Consider the following 14,693-nt stretch of genomic DNA (forward strand, 5'->3'; position numbering starts at 1 on the left):
TACCAAGGATCTCAAAATAAAAATCCTAAAGGAAAAAAGGAAATTTTTTTTCTTAAATAAGTGGAAAGGAAGACAGAATAACACATATGGTTAACATATACTGATGAGCTTACACTCTATTTGTGTCATTGTCCAAAGCTGCCACTCAGTTATGGCTCCTCAGATATGTAATTGCAATAATTTTCAGGCAAAATCCTGGCTGAGAAACCTATCTTTATGCATAGCTCTAGGGAACATATTGTGTTAGAATTAAAGCAGAGAATGACCTTTATATCTCAGTTCTCACTTCTCTAATAATTACCATTCTGAGTTTTCACTTCAAGTAACAGATAAACAGGGTTAATTTAGGAAGACATAAAGAATCATTCTGAAGCCTTTTTCCCCCTGACAATAAGTAATATTGATATCCATTCAACTTTGGTTTACTGCCATCCCTGTTATTTCTCCTCATAATCATTTACAATGGCCTACTTTTAATTTTCTCTAGTGATAGTTTCTTACAAGTTTAATCCTATTTTGTGTCTCTGTGCATTTTTCATGCTGCTCTCTGCCTGTAATGACCTTCCAATAATTCAAGATTCACCTTTCAAATAAAGTATTAAGCAGCAATGCTTTAAACACCAGGTTATGTCAAGTGCCGATCTGTGCTGCCATAGCATCTTGTACATATATCTACATTGCTCACTATATTATATTGGAAATAAATCCATTTATGTATATTATTTTCCCCTACTGCATCTGAATTTCCTTAATGAAAGAGACCCTATGTTATTAATTTCTGAATCCTTCAAATTTTGGCCTTAAGAGTCTGGGGAAAAACTTGCAAGTAGTTTTTTGGCGTGTCTTGAAGATAAACCCAAAGATATGGATTAGAAAACAAAACAGACTTCACATTCCAAATTATTGCATTCCTTAGATCTTAAGTAAATATCTTGCTTTCTTATACTAGTCTCTTTATTTTAATCACCTAAGACTTTGGCATAGAGTATGAAACTAAAGTAGCATTTATGAAAATTTTGTTTTATGTTAAATAGACCCATGCTTAAGTGAAAATGGGAGATTATAAATGTTTAATGTTTAATGTTTTATTCTGTTACAATTCTTTTTCATTTCTTTTATTCATATTATTCATCTTATATCTTTCCAGAATCAATTTAAATTATACTATTTGACCTCCTATTTATTTTTCTTTGAATGATATAGTTATCTTAATGAAATATGTTTAGCTAAAATACTTTTATAGGAATATATTAGAAAGTGATGAAGACTGAAAAAATGTAATCACACACACACACACACACACACACACACAAAAGCCACAGAAGTATTAAAGAATTTATTGGCATTTCTTTCAAATAGTAAGGAATTTTAGTATGCTAATAGCTTGCATATAATTTCAGTGAAAATGGTGGAACATTTAGCTCTAAGGAGCTGTCCCTCCACCAACATGGTAAAAGTGAGCAAAAACTGTTAGAATTAAATTTTGGAATTCTGGAAAAAAGTCAGAGGGTTATAGGGACCAACTAAACAATGAATCAAGAAGGCAACTTAAAAAGAGTTGGAGAGCTCTGAGGTATTTTTATTTGCCTTTGTTTTACCCCACTCTTAAATCAGCAGTGGTCTCGGAGATGGCAACCCATGTTCCTGGCACCCTGGTATAGAGGGAGCAAAACAGATTTTGTTCTCAAAGAATTGTGTTCATCTATTTTAATTTGTCTAGTGGCCACCCGAAGGACTGACAAAAGCACTTGCTTTGGTTTCACCTGATTCCGAACTCTCTCAGAAAAGTGACTACACAGAGGACATTCTTTGAAAATTCTGAAAGGCAATTGAAGAACTCACTCTTGCATGGAGCAAGTGACTGAAATTTGAGAAACAATAATAGACATGCCAAAACCCTGAGAAGAAAATCTGTGAAGAGTCTTTGAAGAGTTACAACATTGAAAATCTCACATGTATATTGGGGAATATAGAAAGTTATGTACATGCCCAGAGCCAGATGTGTGTTCAGAAAAGACCTGAGAAGATCTTAAGCTTTCACCTGAGACTGATCTTTAAACTCTGTACAAGCAGGAAATAAAGATTAAGGCAGGGTTGTAAACAGCCCACCTAAATGTTAAAGGAGTGTTATAGCACATATCCAATGTGCAAAGACTAAAAGATTTTTTGTTTTTGGCTTCAAGAAATCAAATAAATCTGTCAACATTAGCTAACAAAAAGATAAAGGAAGAGAGACTTCAGAGACTACACAGAACAGATAATACAGTCTTTGCAAATATAGTTTAGAAAAGTTCTTAAGCAAACAACCAATTAGAAGGCAAAGAAAGCAACAACAACTACAAATCCTGAGGTGGAAGAAAAATCTGACTTCTAAAATTAATATATTAAATATTCAAGATGTCCAAGTTTCAATAAAAAATTATAAAGCATGCAAAATAAAAAAGTATTCCCCACTCATAGGAAAATTAACTCAAATTGAAATAGTTTGAAAGTGAAAGGATGAAAGAAGATATTCCATGTAAATAGTAACTGGAAGAGAACTAGACTAGCTATACTAATATCATAAGAAATAGACTTTAAGTCAAAAACTGTTACAAGAGACAAAGAAGGGCATTATACATTGATAAAAATGCCAATTCATCCATCAAGGAGATATAACAATTATAAATATATGTGCACCTGCAATGTCCACAATAGCCAAACTATGGAAAGGGCCAAGATGTCCATCAACAGATGAATGGATAAAGAAGATGTGGTATATATATACAATGGAATATTGTGCAGCCATCAAAAAAACCAAAACATTGCCATTTGCAATGACGTGGTTGGAACTAGAGGGTATTATGCTAAGCGAAAGACATGTATCATATGATCTCACCGATATGAGGAATTCTTAATCTCAGGAAACAAACTGAGGGTTGCTGGAGTGGTGGGGGGTGGGAGGGATGGGGTGGCTGGGTGATAGACACTGGGGAGGGCATGTGCTATGGTGAGCGCTGTGAATTGTGTAAGACTGTTGAATCACAGACCTGTACTTCTGAAACAAATAATACATTATATGACAAAAAAAAAAAAAAGAGAGAGAGAGAGAGAAGAAAGTAGGAAGGGAAAAATGAAGGGGGGGATGTCAGAGAGGGAGACAAACCATGAGAGACTATGGATTCTGAGGGTTCTAGAGGGGAGGGGTGGGGGGATGGGTTAGCCTGGTGATGGGTATTAAAGAGGGCACGTTCTGCATGGAGCACTGGGTGTTATATGCAAACAATGAATCATGGAACACTACAGCAAAAACTAATGATGTAAGTTATGGTGATTAACATAACATAATAAAATTAAATTAAATTAAATTAAAAAAAATAAAAAATAAATAAAAATAAAATAAATATATGTGTACCTAACAGCAAATAGATATCTAAGAATAGCAACTTTTGACTTTTGAAATTCCTTTTCTATTGATAGTTCTTTATAATTTACCTTTTTATAATTTTACCAATGATCTTAAAATCAAAATTTTATCCTTTTTTTTCTGAGTGATAAAACTTAATGTTTTTTTCTGTTACAATTCTTTCATTTCTTTTATTCATCTTTATCAGCTTAGCAAAATTTGGACAATAGGAAAACCATAAAGATGCAAGACGAAGAAATGTCATTGGAACTTAAATTAAGAATTATAATAGATAACACATAAAATAATGCTCTAATAATAATAACAGTGCTCTAATAAAAATAATGGAAAACACTGTTTATCTCAAAATAATAAATTTACAGTGAAACTCTGTTAATTACAGTACTAATACAAGGAAAATAAGATAGCTATTTCCTCTATTCTCAACTAATTTAATCATAATAGTTATAAGAAAAAAGCTAATAACAATTCAAATAGTCAACTTATACAAATGTGGGGTCAGAAATGAGTCTCAAATGTGATGAGAATTCCTTAAAGCAAAATGTATGACAATAAAATCAAACTGGGAAGGTATTATATTTAGCACTGAAATAGTGCATGTTTGTGTGTGGGGGGGGGGGTGTGGGGGGTAGAGTCTTTCCTTAACACATCTTTGCAGATTTTTTTCTACTAGTAATAGGAAGTTTTCTGAATATATACAAAAGATATTTCTGAAACTCATCCTATACAATATTTTTTACAAAAAGTGTAAAAAAAACAAACAAACAAATTTATTTTATCAGCCTATTCCAATCCCATGAACTAAGTGGGAATTTAATCATTTTCAGGACTATATATCCTATTAATATTTTTGGCTTTGTAAAAAAACCTAATAATTTTTAGGACAAAAATACAATTATTACATTAAAGTCATCTTCTAGAATATTGGCCATGGTATAATGTCCATACAGTACTAGTTGCAACATACACATACAACAAATAGAAGCTACCAAGACTCTGAAGGTCATTTGCCTACAAATATTAATTTAATACATCTAGGTATCAGTTTTTGGAAAGTGTTTTAAATTCTTGGTATTTTTATCGTGATGAAGTAAAACACTTGTTTAATATCCATGTATAAATGAAAGTGTGAAGAAATATAGAAATAATTCAATTAAAGATTTACATTTAAATTTTATAGGGCAAAAGTATACACGTATCAAAATATTAATTATATTAAAAAGAATAAAATTGCCAAATTATCAACTTAAAAATTTAGTCTCAAGGTATATTGGGAACAACTATACCTTTCATGAATTAGTCTGAAAAAGGAATATGTAAAGAACTAGAAAGAAAGATATGAACCCACTTGGACTCTAAAAATAACATAGTGGGCATTTCCTACTGAATACCAGCAAATTGTTCCTAAAAATTTAGATTTTGTATATAAAAATACTAACTGAAATGCTATTTCCCAGTAGGTAATTTATACATTGACAACAAATCTCCAATCTGTTTTTCAAAAATATAACTAAAATAGCAAAACACACATACATACCATACAAAACAATCTATTGTGTTAGATATTTTGATGTAAAATGCTTAAACCATAGTTCTCTGACCACCAAAGTATCAATATGTTATTAAACAATTGCTCTATATGTTTACAAAAACATTTCTCTTTCTCTTTGCTTTCTCTCTCTCTACAAGTTTATTCAGCATATTTTTGAATTTTTGATATTCACTGTATTAACAGAAGTATGGATTAAATATACAAGGCCATGTGGAAATGTGTTCTGAACAAGCACAGAGTTGCAGAACATCATCACACTGAGTACAGCATTGTGATGCTTCTCTTAAAGCCAACAACATCCAAGACAGACAAACCTTTCTAGATATACAGTGAATTCTTCAAATAGCTACATAAATTACTGGTTGCTACTAACTGAATTTGAAATACAATTCTAGATTTTTCCTACATATGTATTTAATATTTTACTTATATTTTAAGATAAAATATAAATATTTCCATGTAATTATTAGCCAAAAACACTGAACTGAGAGACATATAATGTATAGTTATAAAGATTCAAGCAATGGTCTACTAGATTAAATATTGGCACAGAAGAGAATCTTGGTCTATTCTTATCTTTGCTCAAGGACACGGGACTGAAATTATTCACATACAACATATTAGGAGAATAAAAGAAATAGAAACAGAAAGTTAAATCCTTGCTAGAGGACAAAAGAAGTGGACATATTTTAAGAAATGCACAGATATCAACAAAGATATATTTAATTTTACACACAATGATATCAATACCAATAGCCACCTGCCTCTATTCAAGTTTGACATACTCTGAAGCAATATATAAAACTACTTATTTTGCGAAGTAATTATTAGGAACACCTCTAATAAATATGTTTATTTATTGTAAATCTCCCTTCTATAATTCAGACCATCTGGGTTGACATCCTATGTCACAAAGCACTTCATAAACTGAATTTACCATGCCTTTATTTAAAATAGCCTATAATTTAAATAGCAACATTTAGCTAATAAGTTGATTTTAGTATTAAATTAGCTAATGCATAAAGATGGTCTGATTTATAATCCAACAGGGTAATACATCCCAAGAAATTCTATCCTCAACCCATTTTTCCCCTTCCATTTTGGCTATATTTGGCTTGAAAGTTCATAAACAAAATTCACAATTTGTGCAACTGAAAGCAAATTTTCATTCATGCTTATTCTCGCAAACTTATTTGGAGCATTACATCTAATTCTATGTTAATGCATATACATATCTTGAGTTTCCAATTTAGAGAATGAACACTTTTTTTTGAGGTACTTTTCTATGATAAAATAAGCAAAATACATTTTCCCAAAGCCTATTTGAATTATAGCACTAATGGAATAATTTTTAAAAGTAGTATAGATTTTTTATCTTTTTTTTTTTTTTAAGATTTTATTTATTTATTTGACAGAGAGAGACACAGTGAGAGAGGGAACACAAGCAGGAGGAGTGGGAGAGGGAGAAGCAGGCCTCCCGTTGAGCAGGGAGCCCGATGCGGGGCTGGATCCCAGGACCCTGGGACCATGACCTGAGCCGAAGGCAGACGCTTAACGACTGAGCCACCCAGGCACCCCTAGATTTTTTGTCTTTTAAAGAACAAATGGACTTCTGGTTTTCACTTCTGTATATAAGAAGATTGGAAGTGGCCACTCCGTCCCAACAAGTAAAAAACTAAACAGATTGAAAAATCAACAACTCTTCTTCTATCCAAGAGAAGGAAAGATGCAGGAAAAACTGCTGCCACCAAAATGGAAGAGACAGGCAAATATAGGCAGGCATAGCTTACTGGAGCAGAGACTTGGTATCAGAACCCCTGCAGGATCCAGTGCCAGGGTAGGAAACCCTACATTGCAATTGATGAATTGCTGGAGGCTCAGTGAGGACAAGTCTGAGAGTGGAAAATTCTAGGGTGACCCAGCCATGGGGGCCTCCATGATATTATGAAATTTAACTCCAGGAGCTCAAACAGGTTCCCACAGTAAATGTCAGATAAAAATCCCCTCAGGCTTCTGGTAGAGCCTTAGGAAAAGGAACCATTTTGAACTATACTAGAGTATTCCATTCTTAGCAAGACCTGCCCTCAGAGGAAACTAGTTAATTAGAGCCTAACCTGCTGACGTATTGTCAGAGCCTAATTGATTTGGGGAAGAGAAACAACCAACTCCGGCTGGCTCTAGCTTTCCATGTGGGGAAGAGAAATATCCAACTTCAGCCCACTCTACCAATCCTGACCTAGCTAAGAAGGGAGGAAAAAAACAAAACAAAACAAAACTGAGAAACACTTGTGAAGTTCAAAGTCCATAGGCATAGGCTCACTAAAAAAAACTGAGATCTAATTATTGGACTATAGAATGATTCTTCTCCTCTCACACCTCATCATCACATTACTAAAATTCTAGTTACAGCCATTCCTTTTAGTCTTTACATCATGTCCAGTTAATCAAGAAAAAAAATTACAAGGCATACCAAAAGGTAAAAACCACAATTAGAAGAGAAAGAGCAAGCATCAGAACCAGACATGGCAGGGATGTTGACATTATCATCAGACTAGGAAATTAAAACAACTATGATTGATATGCTAAGGGCTCTCATAGATAAAGTAGGCGGCATCCAAGAACAGATGGACAATGTAAGCAGAGAGATGGAAATACTAAGAAATAATCAAAAAGAAATTCTAGCGATAAAAACACACACACACACAGAAATAAAGAATTATGGGCTTTCTAATAGACTGGACACAGATGAGGAAAGAATCTCTGAGCTAGAGGATAGAATCTTCAATAGAATCAACAGAAACTGAAAAGCAAAGAGAACAATGACTGAAAAAAATAATGGAAAGTCCAAAACCTGTAGAGCAACTATAAAAGGTATAACATACACATAAATACCAGAAGGAAAAGAAAGAGAAAAAGGAACAGAAAAAAATATTTGAAGCAGTAATGAGTGGAAGTGCAAAATGGTGCAGCCACTTCGGAAGATAGATGATCCAGGAATTGTGCTCATTGGTATTTATCCAAAGCAGTTGAAAACTTATGTCCACACCAAATCTGCACATGGATGTTTATAGTAGCTTTATTTATAGTTGCCCAAATTTGGAAGCAACCATGAAGTCCTTCATTAGGTGCATGGATGAATAAACCGTGGTACATCCAACAAAGCAATCTTAATCAGAGCTACAAAGAAATAAGCTGTCAAGCCATGAAAAGACATAGGTGAACCTTAAACGTATATTACTCAGTGAAAGAAGTCCGTCTGAGATGGCTATACACCATATGATTCCAATTATATGACATTCTGGAAAAGGCCAAATTAGGGAGACAATAAAAAAATCAGTGGTTGCTTTAGGTAGCAGCAAATGGGAAATAGAAATGAATAGGCAGAGCACAGAGGATTTTTTAGGGCAGTGGAAATACTCTGTATGATATTATAATGATGGGTATGTGTCATCATGCATTTGTCCCAACCCATAGAATGTACAAAACTAAGAGTCAATCCTAAGGTAAATTAGGGACTTTGGGTATAATGTACCATTCTGGTGACTGTTGTTGATAATGGGAAAGACTCTGCATGTGTGTGGCTTGGGGTAATATGGAAAATCTCCATACCTTCCTCCCAGTTTTATTGTAAACCTAAAACTGTTTTGGAAATAAAGTCTTAAGGGGCACCTGTGTGGCTCAGTCAGTTAAGCATCTGACTCCTGATTTTGGCTCAGGTCATGATCACAGGGCCATGAGATTGAGTCCCATGTCAGTCTCCACACTCAGAGTCTGCCTGAGATTCTCTCCCTTTCTCTCTGCCCATCCCCTCATTTGAGCACTCTAAATAAATAAATAAATAATAAAATATTTTTTAAAAATTTTAAATAAAGTCTTAAAAAACAAAAAAAAATTACATCTGATATTCCAGTATTGTGTAAAGTAAACTAAATCACATATTTGACTTTTATATGTTATTTTGGCATTAATTAAATTATATTTTATCTCAGTAATTATAATAAAAGGTTTTATTGCTTATGTTGGGTTTATAATATAGACTTTATTAGAGTAAATGATGCTGGTTCTTAAGTGAAATATAATTAAATTTGCAATGTAACTTTCATGCACACAATAATCTTTAGTATATCTGATTGCCAATTTAAAAAATGTTTTGTAAAATGATACTGGATGATGGTGTTTTAATAGTAATTTGAAACATTTTTCAAAATTACAGAATTTCATATGTCTACTGTAATAATCAAATGAAATTACAACAAATGGAATAAGTAAGTTATGGTACCCTTTAATATTTAAAGATTTTCCTCATTTAAAATAATATTTTGGCATGTTATCAAGCGCAATTCAGTTCTTTTGATATAAAACTAATTTTGTTCAATATAAAACTGAATTTTTATGTTGAATAATAGCCTCATCCCAGAAGATACAGAAGAAAGGAAACACTAATTTGCAAACTACTAACACACTGACAAAACAATACAGGGTGATGTGAGTTGCAAAATGATGGGACTTTAAATCAATCAAAAATATAACACATTATTTAAAACCAAAACTTTCCAAGAATAATACCTGATGCTCTAACTTCATGGAATGCATAAAATAAAATAAGTTGTCAATCATAGAAATTTTATTATTTTTTTATACGTGAGAGAAGTCAGGCACATCAGCAATATTTCAGATTTATGTAGGGCATATATGAAAAGTGAGCAATTTTGGGCTAAAATTGAACTTCCTAAGTTTTATTTTCATGTAATGTCCATGATTATCTAGAGATTTGCATCAAAAGATCAAAATGATGAGGTGATTATGCACAGATTCAAAATTTCAATCATACCATCTGTAGGTGGTCTCAATAATGAGATTGTCATTGCCTAAAGGGAATGAAAAATCGGCAAGCTGGTTTCCTGCAAAATTAGAGGAAATACTACATCTCGAGTAGTTTCTCCAATCATGAAATTAACTTTTGTTATCATTTCTCTCAAATAATTAGCTCCTTTTAAACATAAAAATAAATACTTTGAAGATAAAACTGAGATTATTTGCAATGTCACTTATGTTACATGATTAAATATATAATTATGTATCTGTAATTTTATAAATTATATACAACTCTCATCTCTCAAATTTAATCTTGATTTACAAAAGCTTAGCTAGTAGACATATTTTAAAATAGGTAGAGAAGAAATGGCAGCCAGAGTGTGCACTCTCCATTTTCCCCTATGGTGCTCAGCCAGCAGAATGACCATGATTGACTGATCATTGGAATCTGCAGGGGAAATAGATAATCTTCAGGCCAAAAGTCTTTAGGAAGATGCTTCATTATGAATTATAATTTGTTATGCTACAGTGAAGGCTAAGAACTCAGCATATTGTTAATAAATTGTTATGCTTGGGTCTCTTATGGCAATGATCATCAATCAATTCACTTATGGTTAAAGTGAATGTATTTCCTGGAGAAAAGATAACTACTCAAATGGTTCAGAGTGTGGGAGATAAAGAAAAATCATTAAAAATCATAGTATTGATCAAAGGTCAATAACACCCCAGAGTACCTATTTTTTTTTTTTTTATTTGAGAGAGAGAGAGCATGAGAAAGCGGGGTGAGGGGATGAGGGGTGGAGGGAGAAGCAGAATCCCCGCTGAGCAGGGAGCCTGATGTGGGGCTTGATCTGGGGACTCCAGGATCATGACCTGAGCCAAAGGCAGGCGCTTAACCGACTGAGCCACTCAGGTGCTCCCCAGAGTACCTATTAAAATAAAATTCAAAAGCATTGTGAAGGACTGTTTCCAAAACTTATGTAACACAACAATTCTTTTGAATGTAAGTATGTATTCAATTGAATACACTGCTTGTTCAAATCACCAATAGCAAAATTGATGATTTGATGACAACAATGACACAAAGGATGAGAGAAGGAATTGGAAACATATATTACAATGTATTTATATGTTATTTATTATACTAATATATATAGATGCATACTAATAATATATAGATATAAAATATACTATAATATATATACTATTAATAATATACCTATATATTAATATCTATCTATACTACACATGAAATAATATGTTATTTGAAGGAGGCCTTATCTTAGTAAAAAATGAATATTGTAAATGTGAAAAGAACTGTTATGATGAAAAGGAAATAAAATGGGATCATATAAAATGCTCAGTTAAAACCAGATAAGACAGGGGCTCCTGGATGGCTCAGTTGGTTAAGCGACTGCCTTCAGCTAAGGTCATGATCCTCGAGTCCCAGGACTGAGTCTCACATTGGGCTCTCTGCTCAGCAGAGAGTCTGCTTCTCACTCTGACCCTCCCCCCTCTTATGCTCTCTCTCATTCTCTCTCAAATAAATAAATAAAATCTTCAAAAAAAATAAATAAAACCAGATTAAGACAGCAAAAGAAGCCTCTGTCAATAAATAGAAAACAGTTGTGAACATGGTTTATATTAATCCAACTATGCCAATAATCACTTTAAATATGAATGGACTACAGACTCCAATTAAAAGAGAGATTGTCAGAATGGATTAAAACAAAACAAAACAACAGAATATAAAGACTCAAGGGTGCCTGGTGGCTCAGTTGGTTAAGTGTCTGACTCTTGATTTCGGCTCAGGTCATGATCTCAGGGTCCTGAGATTGAGCCTGGCATAGGGTTCTGTGCTGGGCTCTCTGGGCTGAGCCTACTTGGAATTCTCTCTCCCTCTCCCTCTGCCCCTGCTGCTCACACCCCCACCGCTCCATAAAAGGAAGGAAGGAAGGAAAGAAGGAAAGAAGGAAGAAAAAAAGAAAGAAAGAAAGAAAGAAAGAAAGAAAGAAAGAAAGAAGAAAGAAAGAAAGAAAGAAAGAGAAAGAAAGAAAAAGTAAAGACTCAGATTAAAAGTAAAGGGATGGACTTTTGCTTCTGGATAGATGAAGTGTCATATTTTTCCCTATTCCTCTTCCTAAATCTAGTGAAAACCCTGGGCATACATATAAAACAAATATAAGAAGTCTACAAAAGGCCTAAAGAATGACATGGTGATGAATTCTTTGGCTTTTCCTTTCACTTCATATATTCTAAATTTGGAGTTCAAGAGCCCAGCAATCTAGGGATTCCAAAGGGCACTGGCCAAAAAAATCTCTAACAAAAGCCTGCCTTTTCTAGCTAAAGGAACAAGAAAGGAGCAGTCTAACAAGACAAAAATATTAGACAATAACTGTTCTACTTCAGTAAAATAACAGAAAATACTGTAACCCTCACCTTCACCCATGCCAGCAGATGCTGAATGGTGAGCCTGGACTGCCACATTTATGAAGCTATAATGAGCTTCCTCAACATGGCTGCTAGAGTGTTGTCAGAAAACTCCCAAAACAGAGACTGGACTTTCATATCCAATTGCCAGTAATAAAGTTTTTCTTCCACTGTAATGCCAGTGGAGACCATGTAAGGACCTAGGAATTCTAGATCCACCTGGATATAATGTGGTTCTTTCACCTTCACTACTGAGGTAGTATCAGAGAAGTCAAAAAAAAAAAAAAAAAATCAGGACTTTCAACATTACCCAGTGGAAACCAGTGCTGTCAGTGAAGACTACATGGAGAGCCCAAATTCCCATGCCTGACCAATAGTGATGAGGAGCTCACCCCATACTAGGGTATCAGCTGAAAGCCAGTAATGAATATGAAATTCTATCCTCAGGCAGAGGCAGTGCTTCACTTAACAAAATGCTATCAAAAATCTCAGGAAACAAACTGAGGGTTGCTGGAGTGGGGGTTGGGGTGGCTGGGTGATAGACATTGGGGAGGATATGTGCTACAGTGAGCGCTGTGAATTGTATAAGACTGATGAATCACAGACCTGTACCTCTGAAACAAATAATACATTATATGTTTAAAAAAAAAGAAGAAGAAGAAGAAGATAGCAGGAGGGGAAGAATGAAGGGCGGGAAATCGAAGGGGGAGACAAACCATGAGAGACTATGGACTCTGAGAAACTAACTGAGGGTTCTAGAGGGGAGTGGGTGGGAGGATGGGTTAGCCTGGTGATGGGTATTAAAGAGGGCACGTTCTGCATGGAGCACTGGGTGTTATGCACAAACAATGAATCGTGGAACACTACATCAAAAACTAATGATGTAATGTATGGTGATTAACATAACAATAAAAAATAAAATAAAATATAAATAAATAAATAAATAAATAAATAAATAAAGGCACCTTAAACAGAAAACTCAAATAAGATCCAGAGTCTCACAACATAATATAAAATGCCCATGTTTCAATCTTTTCTTACAAAGAACCAGGAAGATCTCAAACTGTATGAAAGGAATCAATCATAGATACCAACACCAAGATGTCAAAGATATTGAATAAGTTCACTAAGATTTTAAAGCAGTCAAACAAAAATGGTTCAAGGAACAATTGCAAACGTGCTTGAAACAAATGATAAGTTGTTAGAAAGCTCTCACAAAAAAATTAGAAAGTCTCAAGAAGAAAAGATATAAAAGAACAAAATGCAAGTTTTGGAACTGAAAAATATACTATCTGAAATAAAAATCTCAGTAAATGGGCTCAAGAGCAGAATGCAGGGACAGAAGGAAGAGTCAGTGACATGGAAGCAATGGCAATTACCCAATTTAAACAGAGAATGATAGACAACAATGGCTCAAAAAGAACAAAACATCAGTGACCTGTGGGACTATTAAAGAAAATCTAACATTCGTATCATTGGAGTCTCATAAGAAAAGGAGAAAAGGGGAGGCTGAGAAAGTACTCCAAGAAATGATGGCAGAAATAGTCCCAATTTGGAAAAAAGGTCCCATATACCTATAAGTTTAAGAAAGTAAGTGAGTCCCAAATAGAATAAACCTACAGAAATACTTAAGACACTTCATAATTAAGCTTTTGAAAACTGAAGATAAAGAAAAAAAGTCTTAAAAGCAAAGAAAAATGACACTTCATATACATGAACAGAAATTTATGACAGTAGATTTCTCTTTTTTTAAGATTTATTTATTTATTTTAGAGAAAGAGAGTGCATGCACATGCACACATGTCGGGGGGAAGGAGAGGGGAGAGGCACAGGGAGAAGGAGAGGGAGAATCCCAAGCAGACTCCCTGCTGAGCGCAGAGCTTAACGCAGTACTCGATCTCACAACCCTGAGATCATGACCTGAGCTGAAACCAAGAGTTAAACACTCAACCAACTGAGCCACCCAGGCTCCCCAACAATGGATTTCTTATCAGTGACTACGGTGGCCAGATGGAAGTGGCACAATAGATTTTTAAGTGCTAAAAGAAAAAAAAAAAACTATCAACAGAATCTCATACAAAGTGAAAATATCCTTCAGGAATAAAAGGGAAATCAAGACATTCTCAGATGAAGAAAAACAGAATGTGTTACCAGTGGACTTACTCTAAAAGAATAGCTAGAGGAAGTTCTCCTATGGAAAGAAAATAGTGTAAGAAAAGCACTGGAATAGCAGGAAAGGAGAAAGATCATGATTAGCAAAAATATTGATAAATACAATAGACTGTTTCTCATGAGTCTTCTAAATTACTTTTGGTGGTTGAAGCAAAAATTACAGTACTGTCTAATGTGGTTCTATATGAATGCATTGGAAATATTTAAGACAATTATAAAAGAGGGAGGATAAAGACATACAGAGTGAAGTAATGCTTCAACTCTTCACACAAACTGGTAAAATGATGATAGTAGTAGACTGTGATAAGCTATGTGTAT

The 14,693-nt window shown here is 34.0% G+C and overlaps 1 long non-coding RNA gene across 1 annotated transcript in view; it reads left to right on the plus strand.

The window, feature by feature from the left end:
* The window catches only part of LOC116643425, a 114,316-nt gene that overhangs the window by 18,664 nt on the left and 80,959 nt on the right, over positions 1-14,693 (plus strand). The window lies entirely within an intron of this gene.

The sequence above is a fragment of the Phoca vitulina genome, unplaced genomic scaffold (genome assembly GCF_004348235.1).
Source record: "Phoca vitulina isolate PV1807 unplaced genomic scaffold, GSC_HSeal_1.0 scaffold26, whole genome shotgun sequence".
Taxonomy (NCBI): domain Eukaryota; kingdom Metazoa; phylum Chordata; class Mammalia; order Carnivora; family Phocidae; genus Phoca; species Phoca vitulina.